This window comes from Aphelocoma coerulescens, chromosome 1, assembly GCF_041296385.1.
Source record: "Aphelocoma coerulescens isolate FSJ_1873_10779 chromosome 1, UR_Acoe_1.0, whole genome shotgun sequence".
Classification (NCBI taxonomy): Eukaryota; Metazoa; Chordata; class Aves; order Passeriformes; family Corvidae; genus Aphelocoma; species Aphelocoma coerulescens.
In genome coordinates, this window is record NC_091013.1 from 86,381,360 (window position 1) to 86,400,010 (window position 18,651).

The following is an 18,651-nucleotide window of genomic DNA, read 5'->3' on the forward strand; positions in this document are numbered from 1 at the left end:
CTGCAACATTCTCAAGGGCGAGCTAAGGCAAAATGACCTGGATGGAATTCTTGTCACACAGAAAACTCATTGTGAACCACAATCAGAGTGTAATTACCAGAAAGTTACACCACTACTTACACCTGACAGATTTATCAAGTGTAGTTTCTTCAGGAGTCTGTCCATGACCTCGTACTAACCATATTTCTGCCCTATCATCCTTGTCATTAAGATGTATAGAGATTGAATTTTCAGCTGATAAAAATGGAAGGAACTGGGACTGAAATTCCACGTGACCCTGACAAACTGAAAAAGTAGCCTAACAACACAGAGCAAAATTCGGAAAAATATTTCTCTCTTCTAGGAATGATTAACTTTACAAGTACCCAACGGGGAAAAAACTGCTTAGGAAACAGTTCTTCAGTGCTGCAGGAACCTGAAAGAACTGCAAGTCACACAAAAGTCAACAATATAATCTGCAGGGCACATGGAGTAATCCTTCTGCTCTCTGTAACTTATCAAAGTTCTCAACAGGAGTTGTGTGTGCAGTTTTAGGCACCACAATGAACCACACCAAGTCCATAAGAAAGCAACAGATGTAATAACTAGAGGACCGTAAAATGTGTCTCAAGAGGAAAAGGTGAAGAGACTGAGATTTTTGATGCAAAGAAGAAAAAGCAGAAGAATCCCACTTTGGAGTAGTTTTAAAATATGTGAATGATATTTGCAAAGAAGGAAACAAATTTTTCAAGTCCATTGAGACAGGGAAAATTGTCAAGATCTAAAACACACAGAAAGGAAAATTTTAAGCTGACAATAAGAAAACTTTGCTAATAAGTAGGACAGTAAAACATTACAAAAAGATGGCCTAAGAAACCTCTGAAATTGAGGGTTTCTGAAAGACATGTTAGACAAACTTCAGTCAAATAGTCCACATAATGATTATTTGAGCTGATGGCTAAATAAAAGAAAGTTTTATGGTGCCTTCCTGCCATATTTTCTCTGATTCTAGGAAGAAAAACTCCTGTTCCTCTTATCTGTCATTTGCCTCTAAGGGTAAACACTCATGGAATACACTCAGTGCACTGCAGGTTCTACCACTAGTACTCGTGTTGTGGGCTACACCTGTGCTATAGTCTCAGAAAACCAAAACAACAAGGTTGGTTATTATATAAGTCCCTTAATTTGTACATCATGGAGGCCTTGACAGAGGAAACATCATTGCTGTCATAAGCAAGATATGAAAATGATGAAAGATGCCCAAAGTCAGTCCCAGAGACAGTGACAGAAAGATGAAGGGACATTAAGTCTCTCAAGTTCTTATCCTCTGGGTAGTGTAATATGGGCTGGTCCATTCACTGACTCATCCATTTAATTCATGATGTATAACTTTGAATTCTATAATTGGACATTTTTTAAACATCATCTCTCCTTTATACCCTATCGTAAGCATACAAAGAAGACCTTTGGTCCCACAAGCATATAAAGAAGACTAATGTTAAGTGAAATTTGGCCTTGTTTCTAGTGGGGGAAGGTGAACCAGAGCATCAAGAATTCTCATCTGGCAACTTAAAATATGCAGTATGTCTATGGTTCTCCAACGAGACAAGAAAACTCCTATATACAGACTCTTGAGTAATAGCATCTTGAATGTACCTCATGAACCTGGCTGAAGCTGGTTTAGAGTGAAGTGGAGGTACTGTGACCCACAATGGCACTCATACACACATTACTACAAATAGAGAGGGAGAAGATGTGCCAGAAAAAGAAGGATGAATTCCAGCACAAACACGCCCTCATCTTTCCTTCTTGAGCCAGGACTAGGTGGATTATCCTGCCTGCAGAGAGAAAATACCACACCATGCCTATCTGTAAAGAGGAACCATCCAGACCAAACAGAGGTACTTGTTTGTAGAATAAACCAGTCTTGGTTATCAAACTCTCATTCTATCTCACTTTCTCTCACTGCTTGGTACTGTAGTTCTACTCTTAACATCTTGCCATCACACCAAACACAGAGTTCTGGCTAAGATCCAAAGAGCTGCTGGACCTGGCCAGATAAGGTTTCATACAAACTCCTGCTGAGCCAAAACCTGAATCCCAGTCTTAGTGACAAAATGTTAACATGGAGGAAAGTTTGTCTAAATAGATTCTTTTTCCCTGAACCCTTCTTTTCTCTCTGCCTTCTTTCAATACTTTTTTTTTTCTTCTGGATTTCAGCTGGGACATGCACAAACAAAAATTACTTATTGAAGTACAAAATAGGTGAATATAGTGACACTTTTTCTCTTGGCATAGAGACAATTGAGCTAGAACAAAATAATAATAATAATAATAATAATAATAATAATAATAATAATAATAATAACAAAGATTGAAGTAAAAATAACAGCAACAAAAACTGCAAGAATATATTTGTCATTTTTTACTTCCCCTCAAAAACTGTCCCTAGCTACTTTGTGTGTTTCTGAAGTGCTCCTCTTATTCCACTTGCCTTGAAAATCCATTGTGCAGGAGGCCTGAATAATCTTATTACAAAGATGCTCACTTGGTGTTGGGTATGTTTCACACAAATAAAAATTCTGTACCTTATAAAGGGGTAAAATAGATTTTTTTTTTTTTTAACTTTTCAGTATTGACAAAAAAGCATTATTTACAATAAGTAGAAGATATGTGGTCCATCAGCACATACCTTCTGTTGTCTATACAAGCATCCAAAATCTCTTGTCTCAAACCATGCCTGCTTAAAATCCACCCTGCCAATTTTTTAGCTGTGGTCAATTAAACACTGTTCTGCCACGGGAGGGATACCATTCCTCACAGAGGCTCAGCCGACTGCAAAACAAAAGCAGGCTGTCACAGACTTGTGGGTGTTTGACAACCTGCCCTGCACAGCTGTGGGCAGAGAATGCAGGACTGAGCACAGTTCAGTCCAGTCCCTGTGATGCATAATTACTTTTATTCTGTTATAATAAAGATGTCATCCTCTCTGTAATTAAATCTATGAATCATTAAATAGTCACTGCTTTACTATTTACAGAAACAGTGAGTTTAATTTCTCATGATACTGTTCTCTGGAAGCTTTTTGATGATCTGACAAATTTTAATTAACTCCAAAATACTGCTTTTCTTTTATCAACTCTGACACAGAGAAGTTCTTACATGTAGTAGGGTAACAACTGCCTGGGACTGCAAGGGATCAGTTCTTATCTGGCCTGTATATTCTCAGCATATCAGAGATATCCATGTTATTTTTTACAGGCTATCAAAAATGACCTATACTCAGGAAAAGCATACTAAGTTTATCCTTCAGCTGCAGTTAGTTCTTCCCACCAGAATGCACCAAAAAAAAAAAATCCAAACAACTAAAATCCTTTCTTCTGATAAACCAGTTTGTGGAGAAAAATTGTGACAGCTGAGGACCAAATTCCAGAGCACTCAGACATGGAGTTTTTGCATTGTTTTTCAATGCAAGGAGGAGGAGAAGCTGTGGTGCAGTTTAAGCCACACATCAAGATATCTTTGACCAGAGCATCCCTTCCTCCTGCTTCATCAGCTGTTCTAAATGTTTCTAAATAATACACATGGGCTGCTCTGACTCTGAAGTATACAGAGAGAGCACAATCTGGCATGTGGCAAACTGGCTTGCCGATGTTGCAATGAGTTTCCCTGACTCTTCAGGCGTAGTTGCAAGCAGTGAAAAACAGTAGTTTAATTCAGTGGAACATGTGTTTGCAGTTTCTATTTGTTTGTCACCAAGGAATACCTCCATAAAAGTAAACCAAGGTTTTTCACCCTTTTAGATCCTGGAAATTACATTTAGGCTCTTATTTAAGTGCTTTGGTGCACCCACAAATTTCACTCTAGTCAAGCTACAGATGCTCAAAACTTGTGGAGCCCTGGATACTTCCATTTGGGTGTTTCCACCCTTCTCACTGCAGCCATTTGTGTGCATGCCTAACACGACCGGAGTTAAGTCAGAAGAGCTGAATTAAGCACCTAAGTAAATACAAGCCAGACTTAGAAGGGGTTTTGACAAGAATATAAAAATGTACCAATCTAATTAAATTGGTAGTGCCCCTTCCCACTCTTCTCCCCACTGCAGTGTGATCCAGCTCTCACCTACCTCCTCATACAAAACATTTGGAGTTTATTTTTGCCCAAGATCCCTTCTATTGTTGTAGAAAATACTGTTAAATGTAAAAGGGTTTTGTAAATAAAGCCAGAAGAAAAAAATTCCTTTTCCTAAATATCAGTCATAGGGATCCAGACTACAGTCAGTGCAATTTGAACCTGTTCATCCCTATCAAACATGAATAAATGCTGGACAGCTTTGCTAGCTGCTCCTGCCAGCCACACAATGCCAGATCAAGGACATAAAAGCTAACAGAAACAAAATGTACACCAGTGCGTTTCATAGATCTTGAGAAGAAACCAAGTGCTGCTAGAAAATGGGTTTATAATTAATGTTTTCAGCTTCTCAAAATTTCATTTCACATCTTGGGATTAATCTGGTTTTCAAAATCTTCCAAATTCTTTATTTACCTAGAATTTTAACTTTCATTGTCTTTGATGCCTAAGGCATCATCTCCTACAGCTTTTTCCTTTTGTTTTAGGAGAAAATATTGATATTTAGAATTAAAAAATCGTACATCAATCTCTCAAACACTGTTAATGACTGCAATGAGATAGTTCATCCAGTCACATTAATTAAACCTGAGGCTCATTACACCCGTTTCTGACAGAAATGGAATTTGGAATTTACACAGGTTATTTGAGATTACCATGAAAAAGAAAGATTGTCCAAAACCTGGAATATTACCCTGCATTTCAGATGACAAAGGTTCAGATCCTCAAAGCACACAGGATTCAGAGAGGTTGACATGAAGGTATTCCAAGAAGGAACTTACTGTCAAAATTAGGAAAAAAGATATTTAGACTTCAGCTGGCCACACTGACCTTCCTAACTGACTCTGGACAGGCTATTTTGCAGTTTTTTAGGCAGCTTTAAAAGAAGACTTCTTCACATGAGCATTTGCACAGATTAGGAGTGTTCACCAATCTTCCAGGGAACACTTTTGCAGTAATTTCATAGGGTGGGATCTCATATAACTAACTCACATATTTGTTTTCCAAACATCTTGTCATATGCTGGTTTTAGGAAAAAAAGAACAAGTATTTTTTGGACATGATTCACTTTACCATTATTTTGCATTAATTGTTTTGCATGAGATCAGGGGAGTACTTTCCTTTCCACTCATAGAATCATAGAATGGTTTGGGTTGAAAGAGACCTTAAAATAATCTAGTTCCAACCCCTCTTCCATGAGCTTTGGCACCTTCCACTAGAGCAGGTTACTCAAAGCCCCATCCAGATTGGCCTTGAGCACTTTCAGGCATGGGGTATCCACAGTGTCTCTGGAAAACATGCACCAGTGCTTCACCACCCTCAAGGTGAAGAATTTCTTCCTTAGATCTAATCTGAACATACTCTCTTTTAGTTTAAAGGGCATTCCACCCTATGCTATCACTACATGCCCTTGTCAAAAGTTCCTCAAGCTCTCTTGTATACCCTCTAGGTACTGGAAGATGCTGGAAGTTCTCTTCTCCAGATTGAACAGACCCAACTCTCTCGGCCTGTCTTAACAGGAGAAGTGCTCCAACATTCTGAGCATCTTCCTGGTCTCCTCTGGACTTGCTCCAACAAGTCCATGTCCTTCTTACGTTGGGGCCCCCAGAGCTGGACACAGCACTCCAGGTGCGATCTCACCAGCGCAAGAGCAGAGGGGCAGAATCCCCTCCCTCACCCTGCTGGCCACGCTGCTTTGGGTGCAGCTCAGGACATGGTTGGCTTTATGAGCTGCTGTTGCACATTGCTGGGAGATATTGAGCTTCTCATCAGCCAACAGCCCTAAGTGCTTCTCCCCAGGGCTGCTCTCAATACCTTCTCCTCCACCCAGCCTGCATGTGTGCTTGGGATTGCTCTGACCCAAGCGCAGGACCTTGCACTTGGCCTTCTACTGCACTGCTGAACTTCATGAGGTTCACACAGGCCCACCTCTCAAGCCTGTCCAGGTCCTTCTGGATGGTACCTCTTCCCTGCAGTGTGTTGACTGCATGACAGAGCTAGGTGTTGTTGGCAAAGTTGCTGAGGCTGCCCTCAATCCACTGTTCATGTCAATGACAAAAACGTTAAAGAGCACCAGTCCAAATATTAATCCCTGAGGAACTCCACTTGTCACTAGTGTCCATTTGCTCATCAAGACATTAAACACAACTCTCTGAGTGTGATTTCTCCTCAGAGAAAGCTGTGTGCTTCTTGCTGTTCCAGTTCGGGAAAGGGTTCTTTAATTCAAAGCAAAATAAGGCACTGTGTCAGTCTTCCAGATCCAAATCCCCAACCATAATGGGCGACACAACCATCCATGCATTTGCACTCTTAAAAAGGCACCAAATAAGCCAGCCCATACTGACTGAACAAGCACAAGGTAAACAGAGGGAGGTTTACTGATCAGTAAGAGAGAGTAAAGAGCAAAGGATGGGAAAAAAACCCTAAGATTACAACTTGTGGTGAAGGGAAATGGGTTATACACTCTGTAAGACAAACTGTATCAATATTGGTCTGTAAAAGACCCTCAAGTCAGTTTGAGAGTCGTGTCTCTTTTATCCTTAACTAAGAAATAATTCCTCTAAGTGTCTCTTCTTTTTTCAATATGTTCAAGAGCTCTTTTGAAACCTGCCTTGGAAGGCAGCCAAGTCTCTGCCACTGTGCAGAGGATCTTCAGCTGAATACCAATTGATTTCACTGTGTAATGCACTGAGGTTTGATCTATGGACCCAACACAGAAGAGAAGAGAGACTGAACTCTGAGTAACTTGCTTTGATAAAGTGAACATCATGAAGTAGAAGATTGGGACTAGTTGATACAAATTATCATTGCCATCCAAATGGCACAACACAGAGGTCCGGACTGAGCTCTGGGAGACTGGGTGTCTTCTGTTCTCCTGATAGTTACAGTGTAGCTCAAACTGGTAAAAAAATTTGTCTTCCACAATCAGAGGGCTGCAATATATAGCCCTTTCTATATGTAGAAAAGATCCTATAGAACATAGGAAACAGTGGACTGTAGGAAACAGGGACAGAGTAGAAAGTCCTTCAGCTACCTTCGTTTCTTCCGTTTATCATGGAAGTTTTCTTGTATGAGCATCCAACTCATCTTCTAGTGATTCTGTCATCTAAGACATAAATGTGCCATGCTGAGACCTCTGGGAATCTTCTCCTTTTGTAAGATCAAGACTTTCTGAATGACTTCTGTCAATTCATACAGAGCCAGGTATCACTCAGCCATTTTCAACCACAGAGTAAGAGGAAACTCAACTGAGCATTCTTTTTCCACTGTATGTTCAATCTACATATGAGCTACATAAAATCTTGCAGCCAGGGGTTGTCTATGAATAAAAATCCAAATGAAAAAGAGAGCATAGAGAAGTAGAATGTCACTCTTAGGTCAACAGACCCAGTCTAAGCTCACAGACCTTTTTGCACCTCAGTTTGGATATCTAAGCATAATATTTCTCCAGCTCAGAAGGGTGCTGGAGTGAGCAGCCCAGAGAATGGTGCAGCTGGAGTGAGGTTCATATAGACAAGCCCTGTTACCTTGAGGACGTCTTAAACAGGAGTTTGACCATTCATTAATCATCATTAGTCTCTGCCAGGGACTTTTTAGTCTCTCAGATTAAGTTTGTTGAATGTCCTGCTAGTATTTGCTCCAAAATCACTAACATACAATTTTCATTTTTAGCATTAGTTGAGCCATGCTCTCTTATCTGCAATTATTTATAAGTCAACAATATCTGCTCATCCTAGAATGTGCTCAGATAATAGTCATTATTCTTGATTAGTTAAAAATCTGATATGTAACTGTCTAAATCTAAACCATCATCCATTTTGCCCATAACAAATGTAAGATGTAATAAAGAAAAGAAATTTGCAGAAATGCACACAGACAATTTCAAACTTCAACCGCAAACATCTTGCAAAAAAAAAAAGAAAAAAGAAAGATAGACAAGAAACTTTACTAAATTGGAAACCTTTAAAAACAAAATGGCAGTTTCAGGAAGCAACTGACACAAGTTCCCAAGGAACAGTAAAGAGCATTCTATCCTATTCTAGATCACTTACAGAAATTCATGAAGTGAGACTCATATTCATGCAACCCCAAGAGTATCCCTGCTCTGCATCATTTCAGTATGCCAGAGTGTTAGGGTGTTTTATGGAAAGTGACTGGCTGACCTGTGCTTTCCTTTGGGTTTATCAACAAATAGGATTTCTTCTTTTTGAGGTTGCCTGAGGTACTTCCTAAGTCACACAGGGGTTTCCCAGTGGCTCAAGTGGAATCCCAGGCAATATTGTCCTGGAGAAAAGAATGTTGGAGGGGAGGTTCACACTGGAACCTTCTCAAAGCTCAAGAGTGGTCCAACCCAACATGCAAAAATCTAGGCAAAAATGTAATAAGAGGCCTGCATGCATGAACAAGGAGCTTCTGACTAAACTTAAACATAGAAGGAAGCATACAAACAGGGTCAGATCAACCAGAAGTAATATACAGATATGGCTCAAAGCCACAGATAAAGATTGAGAAAAGACAAAACCTACCTGGAGTTGAATCTTGCAAGGAACAAGAAGAACAATAAGCAAAGTTTCTACAGCTCTATCAACAGCAGAAGAAAGACTATGGAAAATGTGTGCTCAGAGCTGAATGAGCTGGGGAACTTGGTGAAAAAGGGAAAAGTACTTCTGAATGCTTTCTTTGCTTCAGTATTTACTGGTAGAAGTGGCCTTTGGGAATCTCAGACCCTGGGAGCGGATGAAAAGATAAGGCAAGACCCTAGAGGGGAAACAGGTCAGGTAACAAACTGGACATGCATAAGTCCATGGGAACTAATAATAGCTGAGAAACAGTTTGATGACATTGTGAGGCTCCTTCTTCCATGGTGGTCAGGGCAACTGGGCTAATTTCCTAAGGACTGGCAGAAAGCAAATGTCACTCCTATCTTTAAGAATAGCAACAAGGAGAACCCAGAGAAGTACAGTCAGTCTCAACTTGATCCTTGGGCAGGTGATGGGGCATTTCCAAATTTGTTAAATAGGGGACTGTGAGCTGTCAGCATGAATTTATGAAGGGAAAATCATGCCTGACCAAAGACAGCCTTCCATAAGAAGATGAGCATCTTAATGGATAAGGGGAGAGCAGTGTATGTTCTTCATTTTGATTCTACCAAAGTCTCCCATAACTTAGTCACAAACAGATGAAGAACAGCCTAGACAAACGGACAGCACAGGGGGCAGAAAACTCTTACCAAGTGCCAGGCTGAAAAGGTTATGGTCATCAGGACAATGTCCAGCTGGAGGCCACACACATCCAGTACTGGAGCCAAAACTGCTCACCATCTTCAGGAAAGACCCAGAAAATGGAACAGACTGTATCCTCAGCAGATTTTTAGGGGATTCAAAAGTGGAAGGAGTGTTTGATGCACTGGAACATTGTGCTGCCATACAGAGAGACCTCAACAAGCTGGGGAAATGAGCCAACAGGTAACAGATTGAAATGAAGCTTTGCAGGGGCAAGATGTTGACTATGAGCCAGAATTGGGCAGTTGTGGCAAAGAAGGTCCATAACATAACATGATGCTTTAGTTAGAGCATTGCCAGAAGGTCAAGGGAGGGGGATCCTCCTCTGCTACTCAACACTGGTGAGACATCTGTAGTGCTGGATCCAATGCTGGGCTTCTCAACACAAGAAAGAGCTACTGGAGGGAATCTAGTAAAAGTCTACAAAAATTGTTCAGGGATTGGCACACCTACCATACAAGGAGAGGTCAAGAAAGATGGGACTGTTCAGCCTGAGAAACAGAAGGCTCTGGGGCATCTTTTCAATGTATATAAATACCTGATGGAGTGGAATAATGAAGATGCAGTCAAACTCTTCTCAGTGATGACCAGTTACAGAACAGGAGGCAATGGGTACAAATAAAAGATGAAGAAAATTCAATCTAAGCATAAAAAAATTCTTTTCTTTTTCTTTTTTACTTTGAGGAGAGCCAAACACTAGTGCATGTTTCCCAGACAGTCTGTGTTTGAGTACTTTGGAAATACTCCAATTCTTACTGTACATGACTTTGGCCAACCTGCTCTGGTTGACCTTACCTTGAGCAGGGGGTAGGACTAGACTATGTGCAGAAGTCCCTTCCTACATTAGTGATTTTGTAACTCTGTAATTCTGTATGAAGTCATATTCTTACCACCAGTTTTTCAAGGCATTATGGGTATCTCTAACAACTAAAGGACAGGTAGTTTTCACAAGTACTTGTACAATACAAAACTTGCTGTGCCTTTGGAAAGAACCAGGCTCACATTTCTCCAGAGAGAGGAGGGAACTGAACCCAGCTTTTCCACATCCTCTGTGATTTCCTAACAGATGGGCCAGAAGGTTAGTGCCAATGCAGGAAATGGAACATAACAGAGTTTATTCCCAAGCCTGTTTCTGGGTGCTTACATTAAGAGCTTGTGTCCTTCTAAGTGGAAAGAGCTGGACTCTGGAGGGTGATGGAGAACAATGGGAAACAAACTGTTGTTCTCCATTGCCCTCTGAAAAAAAGTGTATTTTTAAGAATAGTTCTGCTCTGGCCCCAGCAGTACATGAGGTACTCTAATGAGGTTTTCCAAGAGCTATTGTTTCTTCTAAGCTTCATGTCCTACATTTGCATATCCTGGCATTTACAATGCCTTGAAAATTAAGAAATAAAAAGTACTTCCCTTTGCAAATCTTAAATCTAGCTACACACAAACAGCTTTCAGCCTGCAGATCACAGCACCTTCATGGACAGGAACAGCCAAAGACAAGTAGCACCCTGATCATTTAGAGGAGAGGCAGATCTGATGGGCTGCAAGGAAGAATCAGCTTGATGGGCTTTTGGGTGCTGTTGAGCTGATGGATGACAAACTGACTCTACAGCAGAGGCACTAAGGCAGGGGGATTAAGGAAGAGGGAGGAAAGTCTGCAGCATAGACTGTAACCATATTGGTTACTATGCAAAAAAATGTTGGTAGCGATTTCTATAACCTTTTTCTCTTCTCTGACCATAGAAGGTAGAGGAAGGGAAAAAGGAAATGAACTCTTCAGTTATAAATAAAACCAGAAAGGTAGCATGAAGATTACATTACTCCAATGTAAAATTAAATTATCTACCCTGCTCTTACTGAATAGGGTGTTCTAATACAGAGCCCTGACTCAGATTTTAAAAGCAGCATGTACCAAAAAAAAAACTGAAATAGCAGTCAATGATTTTACAAGGTCATTATAAAAAGACTTGAAAATATGATTAAGCTCCAAATGAAAACAAAGAAGTAATTTAGAATATTGCTTTTGTTTCTTGCTATTCTTTTAAATGCATGCCATTGAGAAACCTCATCATGCACTGGCAGTGTTATAAAGGTGATAAGCAGGCCAGATGGATTCAGGTCACTCTGAGGCTTCTGCTGAATTTCACGGGTGCCTGTGAGTAATTCCTTCACTTTCCACAAACCTAGTAACACTTTACCTAAGCTTCATATGTGCTTTTGAGCTCTGCTTTTCCAAAAGAATTTGGATGAGCTGAAGAGATTTTAAAAGAGCTCAGTGAGAATGATCAGTTGGATTGGTCAGTTGTCCTCAAATATATGTGAACGAACCACAGATCATTTGAATTGTTGAATTATAGAATGAATTGTAGAACGATTTGACTCAGAAGGGACCTTAAAGATCATCTGGTTACAGCCCTCTGGCATGGGCAGGGGCACCTTCAACTAAACCAGGCTGCTCAAAACCCCATCCAACTCGGCCTCAAACACTGCCAGGGATGGGGCAGACTCAATTTCCCTAAGCAACCTGTTACACTATTCTCATGGTAGAGAATTTTTTCCTAATATCTAACCTAAATCTACACTCTTTTAGTTTAGGCCTTTCTTAGATGATCTAAGTCTTCACATGCCTATGGATATAACAAAACAATTCTTTTTTCCCTTTCCCCTGTAGGCATTTTCACATGCTACAAAATTTAAAATTAGCATTTAGTTCACAGTCCAGAGAGAAAGCTTCAAAATGCAATTCCGTAAACCAAACCTTAATTTCCATATAATATCTTATTCTACATGTTATCTGTACATGAACCCTGAAAGTAGTCTGATGTTCATTGCTGCTACACCAAGCAGCTGATACCGAGTCAGCTCGATGCCACCAAACACAGTGAACTCAGATAATACACACAGGAAATATTTTTCTATTTTAAATTATGATACAAAAGTTATTCAGATTGTTTTATCCAGTTCTTTGGCAGCATATTTTGGTCTTTTTCACCTCATCTTAATGCATCAAGATTTATATGACTATGAGGAGATTTAAGCTGTTACCAGACCCACAAGACAAATGTTCATTAAGCTGTGGAAGCTTTAAGGCATGGCTATCTTCCATGGACAAAAATGTAACAGGATGATGAATTATCCTGCTCAGGGGTTTGTGTTTGTTTTTCCAATGAATGCACTTTAAATTGCTGGTGGGAGAAGGACTTGCTGAAACAGGTGGGTGACACTAACCTAACAGAGTACAACTGTCACTGGTGGAAATTTGTGTCTTTAACTTTGTACTCTCTTCTTGCATATATGTATAGGGGTTTTTTTCCTCTTTAAGTAGCTGGCAGTTTTAACTCAAATAAGTGTTTTATTAAATAAATATTTTGAAAAGTTGCAGAGAAGTAACGTTAAGAAATTGTTACAGTGGCTTTGGTTTTAACTTCACTGCATTAAAAATTTACCATGGCATCATTTTCCCTATGTAAGATTTAAATTAACTTTACACCACAAAGTGGAAAGGCTCTGCATTTTCAGGAACAAAATAGGGTTTTTGTTCACTTTTTGCAACTAGATTTTTTTTTTTTTTTTTTTTTTTTAATTCCGCTTCTCTTTCTTATAATCCCTTCATTGCCTATGCTGGACAAAGTTCATTTTCACTTCTCAGCCAGACCCTGGCCTGATGCCTCAGGTGCAGCCCCTTGGGCAGCTCACTGGCACCCTCAAAGTGCCTCCCAATATTCCACACAGGTTCAGACTAAGACAATGTGAAGCAACTTCTGTCTCATTAAAAAGGCTGCTGTAAATAATAATGATGCAATTATTGTAACAAAAAATCCTGTAATTATAAATTCGCATGGTGTATCTATTGAAGAATACCTGAAACCTTAAGAAATTTTCTTCTCACCACCTGCCACCAGCTGGGTGTCATTAGCAAACTGCTTTTAAGTCCCTCTGCATGTCTCTTTCTTGCCTGGGTTATTTGAACTATACTCTTCTGATAGGAAAGGTTGTCTCCTACTGTGCTATTTTTCAGTGGCTAGTAAGACAGCCACCTCTATGTGCCACTAGGTTGAACTCTGCATTCACCTGCTCCTTGTCAAGGCACAGCCTACATGTTGAACTGCTACAGCACTGAAATAGGCTCTTTGGTCACTGTACCACAGGGATTAATAAAAACAAACAGAGGCTGAGCCGTCCCCCACAGGGTTTGTGCTTTATGGCTCTATGCATCATTTTCACTAAACTATTGACTGGAAAATATCTCTGAGCCTCCAAGATTCCCTTGACAAGCTGTGTAAAAAATGAACTAACTAGAATTCATGATCTTTCCTCTCAGTGCAAAGCCCTTCACTTTAAAATACAGCCTACGAAACAATATTAGAGGTTACTTTTTTTCAGGTGAGATGTGCAATCAGCTGGGAGATGTGAATTTATTTGACTGGAAGAGTTTGCATCCACCACATACTACACTCAGGTGCAAGCCTGACGGTAGGTCATCTTTAGGATCATATTTTAAAAGTGCTTGAATTTGACTCAGAATTTGGACATCTGTAGCTTTGATAGAATCCAGGAAAACATCCTGTAGTTTACCTAGCAAGAGCTAGAGTCCATGCCATGGCTTGTGGCTGTATTAACCCCTATTCTCCATCCCACATTTTGTTATTCCTTTAAATTGAAAAAGACTCTCAGCTTCAATTGCCCAGTGGAGCAAGACTTGATGAGGATATTACTTCAAGAAAAAAGTGACCCCAAGAAGATCTCTCCATTCTTGAATGGGGGAAGAAGGGGATCCCATAGCTCAAAGAATTTCCTTACAGAATTTTACTCCTGCAGTATAGTAGGTGTGCTGATAGATGATATTTCAAAAGGCATTTAGGCTAACAGCATTCAAAGGCTCCTTTCACTAAACTTAGTAGAATTTATCTCAAGAGTTGATTAGAAAGAAGGATAAATAGACCTTCTGCCCCTCATCATATCAATATTAGATTCACAACACTCTCCATTCCTGTTTGTGGTAGAGTTTGCCCTTACACTCAGTCATAAGTTTAACTATTTGCGGTTAATTAGTTAATTCTTACATGAGAGAGAAAAGAAGACAAGCAGTGCTATGTATTTGGAAAGAAAGGATCTGGATTTTTATACTTCCCAGGTAGCTTGAGCCTTATCCAGAGCAGAAGGCAATTGCTTATGGTTTCATAGTCTGAACAGACCTTTAAATAAGACCAAAACAAGAAGAAATTTTTATTTTACTTCCTCTGTTGTTTCCTAGCAGTAGCATTTTCAAAAGGACCTATTTTTGTTCAGCAGCTCCAAGAACACTGGAAACTCATTCACATTTCTTCTGCTCTTCAGTCATAGTATAGCATCTCCAGTATTACAGAATGCCTTCTATTAAGGCCTTTCTTTCCTTTTAGATCACTGTTTCAAAAAAATAATGTCAAGATGAATTTTTTCCATATCAAAATCTGTAGCCGTGTCCTTAGAGCCACAAAAAGAAGGCCTGGATATCATATGCCACAATTGCAGTGTCAACCCCAAAACTGCAAGGAATCTTGTAACAAAGAAAAAGGGGTGTTATTAACCCCTGAAATGTCATGCTGTGTGTGAGAAGCACTCTCCAAATGATCTGGAGGGCTCTCAATTCCTCCTTGCTCCTGGGAGATAGAAAACATGGGCACTGCTTCATATACACAAAAGAAAAAGCTAGTCTTTTCCAGCAAGGAAGAGAAAATACAAAGCTGCAAAATACAGACAGACAAGGAAACAGAGGTAAAAGGAGAAACCTTATGAGGTACCTTCCTCTTGTTGAGGTGTTCTTCAGACAGCTGAATGGAGAAAGTTCTGCTCACCACCAACCCTTATGTAGGTATCTCCCTGGAGGAGGCCAGGTAGGGCAGCTGGTCACCACAGACAGGATCACTCACCTGTTTCACAGAGCATTTCTCTGTCCTCTACATATGTCTTTTTAAGGTCCTACTCTCTTTTAATCAGCCATGTCCCTGGGATATTGGAAGCTACAGTAGGTACATTGATAATGGAGACTTGCCTTCCTTTCCCCTCACAGTTAAATCCAGTCCTAAACATCTCTTGTATATCCAGGCTGCTAATCCAATCCTTTGCCTGGACTGGACAGCTGTGTAACTGACTTGGGAAGACAAATGTCATAACTCTGAATGTCCCCCCCTTTCCCTTTATTCTTTCCCCGGCTCTATATGCTGAACAGGATGCCATATGGTACAGAGTATCCCTGTGGTCAGCTGTCCCAGCTGTGTCCCCTCCCAACTCCTTGTGCACCCTCAGCCTCCTCACTGCTGGGGTGGGGTGAGGAGCAGAAAAGTCTTTGTCTCCTTGTAAGAACTGCTCAGCAATAATGTAAAAATCCCTGTGTTATCAACACTGTTTCTGACACAAATCCAAATCATAGCTGCATGCAGCTACTATGGAAAAAAAATAACACTATCCCAGCCAAACTAGCACACCGATTAACACTTTTTCCTTAAGTTTGCCATATATATCTTCTCTAGTATTCAGATAGGCATAGGAACGTGGTGAAATGCACATATACTTCCTAACAGCTAGGTAAACTCCGAGACAAGCCAGAAGAACATAAGACCATAAGAACCATAAGACAGAAGCCAGACAATGTTTCTACATCTCTAAGACAAATAGAGTTTTGGAGATCATCTCCTGAAATCAACCTTATCCTTTAAATCTAGTTACAAAAGCAAAGAGAACAAGATTTCTCATGCCAAGATGCACTGAAATTACACAGTGTCCAGCAACTTGAAAAAAGAAAAACAGTTGTGTCTGAATTCTATTCTCTTTACAAGACTAAGCCCTTAAAAATTCCATGAGAAAACACTACCAAATATCTGTGGTGTTTTTAGCCTTACCCTGGTCACTGCAGGCTGTTTCAAAGTAGCACATGTTAAAAACTGTGAGTAGGGAACAGAGGATTAGATCTTCCCTCAGCTCATTCCCACTGAGATGTCCTGGACAGGCAAGTAAAAAGAAATGAGCAGTTTCAGACAGTACAGCTTCAAGTCCACTGAAGGTGGTTCATCAGTTATCAGTACATGGCACTGGTTCAGTCTTTCAAGTTTCTTCACTGTCTCCCCTCAAAATGAAAGAAAAAAAACTTCCCATGACTCACTGGGCTACTACATTGGGATGAGAGGGTTTCTTTGTATATGCCAAGCCTGACCTGAGGGGAAGTGCAAGTAGAACGGTTACTTCTCATTGTTTGGGATTTTGGGTTGTCGCTTGTAGCTCACTTTTTTCAGTCACAGAAGTTGGCCTCAGGCTGATGACAGAACAGGCTTCCTGGACACCTTCTATATGTCTTGGATATATATATATATATATATAAAATATCATCTATTTCTCTTCCTTACAGAAGCATGAAATGCCTGTTTTTGTCACTGGAGGGTTCTGGTAGGCTTTAATCCGTTAAAATGAACCTTGGACTTCACACGAGAGCATTCCATCTGTGTCCCACAGATGGTCCATGGTGCACTGCACCAGTGTTACTGGCGGAGTCATAGATTTGACATTGGCTATTGGAGTAGTCACGGTTTTGCCAGTCCATTTAGCTGGTCCCTCTGCCACTTGATCTGTTACAGTGGGGATACTGCAACACGCCTATATCAAACCAGGAGTCCCGTGGAAAACAAATATATACGGACGGATTCTTGTTAGATGTTTCAGAGATGTTTATTTCCCCAGCCGCATGGCCGGGTGTTGCCAGGCTCTGCCCAGGAGCTCTTACAGTCAGGACCCGAGCTCTTTTGCCCGCGCAGGGGAACACAAACCAACCAATGGGGAACGAGGCTGAGCAGGGGCAGGGAAACCCCGTGCCTCCCCTCAGGGCTCCCAGGGCTACATGGCGGGGGAGGGACCCCAACATTGATCTTACCCTTGCCTCTTCCAGGCACAAAGCACTAAAACAACCATTTTTTATCTCAAGTCAAAACTCATTCCCTGAAGTAGAAAATGTAAAGACTCTTTCCTAGACCGAGGGTCTGGAAAATTGTAGAATTTCAGTTTGTCACTAAGTATCTTTGGAGAAACTTTGATCAGGTGTTGTTATCAGTCACTTTTTAGAGTCAGAGTCATAAAATGGTTTGGGTTGGACAGACCTTAAAGATCATCTAGTTCCAAACTTCCTGCCATAGGCAGGAAGGCCACTCACTAGATCAGGTTGCTAAGGGCCCCATCCAACCTGGCCTTGAACACTCCCAGGGATGCAACATCCAAAACTGTTCCTTTAGATATGGACACAAATTTTCTGCCCTAAAATCCCACCACATTTAGATCAACAGCATTCAGTTTTTCCTCTGTACTTTAAAGGAAATGCTAACATGCAGTAATATAGGGTGCCCTGCAGCAAGACAATGGCATCCATGGGACCTATTTTCCATGGCTCCAACCATGTGCTAAGAAAAGTCATTCCGTTCACTGTAAACCCACCCTGTGAAATCAGGAGTGAAAGCTCATGTCAACACTCCCTACACATTCCAAGGCATCTGGGAAATCATAGGTGCTAACAAACGCCGTAGCAATTGTGTCATTATCACACCATTTGATAGGCTGCGTCTACTGAGCTACACGACAATTTCCAACATAACTGCACCAGCAAGGCTCCTACTGTGTCTCTGCTGTGACTATCCACTCTCCTCAGCTGTTAGCCTTGAATTGTAGTTTGGGGCCACGGCAGCCAACACTCTTCCAGAGATAAGCGGGACAGAGTTTGTGGAGTAGCACTGTACCCACTGGGGAGCTGAGGGGGTTTTATCCTGCTCTGGATAAAAGAGGAATGAGGACTTAGACATGTCATGCCTCTTATTTTCAGGACCTGAGAGAGGATCCTAGTGCATTTCATTTTAAGAACAAGACCATGTGTATATGGACCAAGCATAAAGCTTGGTACATATTGTAACAAGTTTACTCAGTAAGAAAACAGCTACACAGTCCAACCTCAGTACTTCTCCTGTAGCCAAAGAAGGTCATTTCATAAGGTACCTAGAAAAGGAGATTATTTTTCTCAAGAGAAGAACATCAGGAAATACACACCTGACAACCATTTCACCCAGTCACACATCTCTGTTCATACCAGCTGAGGCTCTGCCACATTTTACAAATTACCTTTAAAAAATGAGAACTTCAAGCACTTTGTCACTTGTGACTGGCCATGTTTTATCATCTCTTTACCTCCTTTGTTCCAGAAGAGTTGTCTACAGTGTTTGGTACGCTCCACTTTATTCCTCTCACTATGCAAAAACTATCC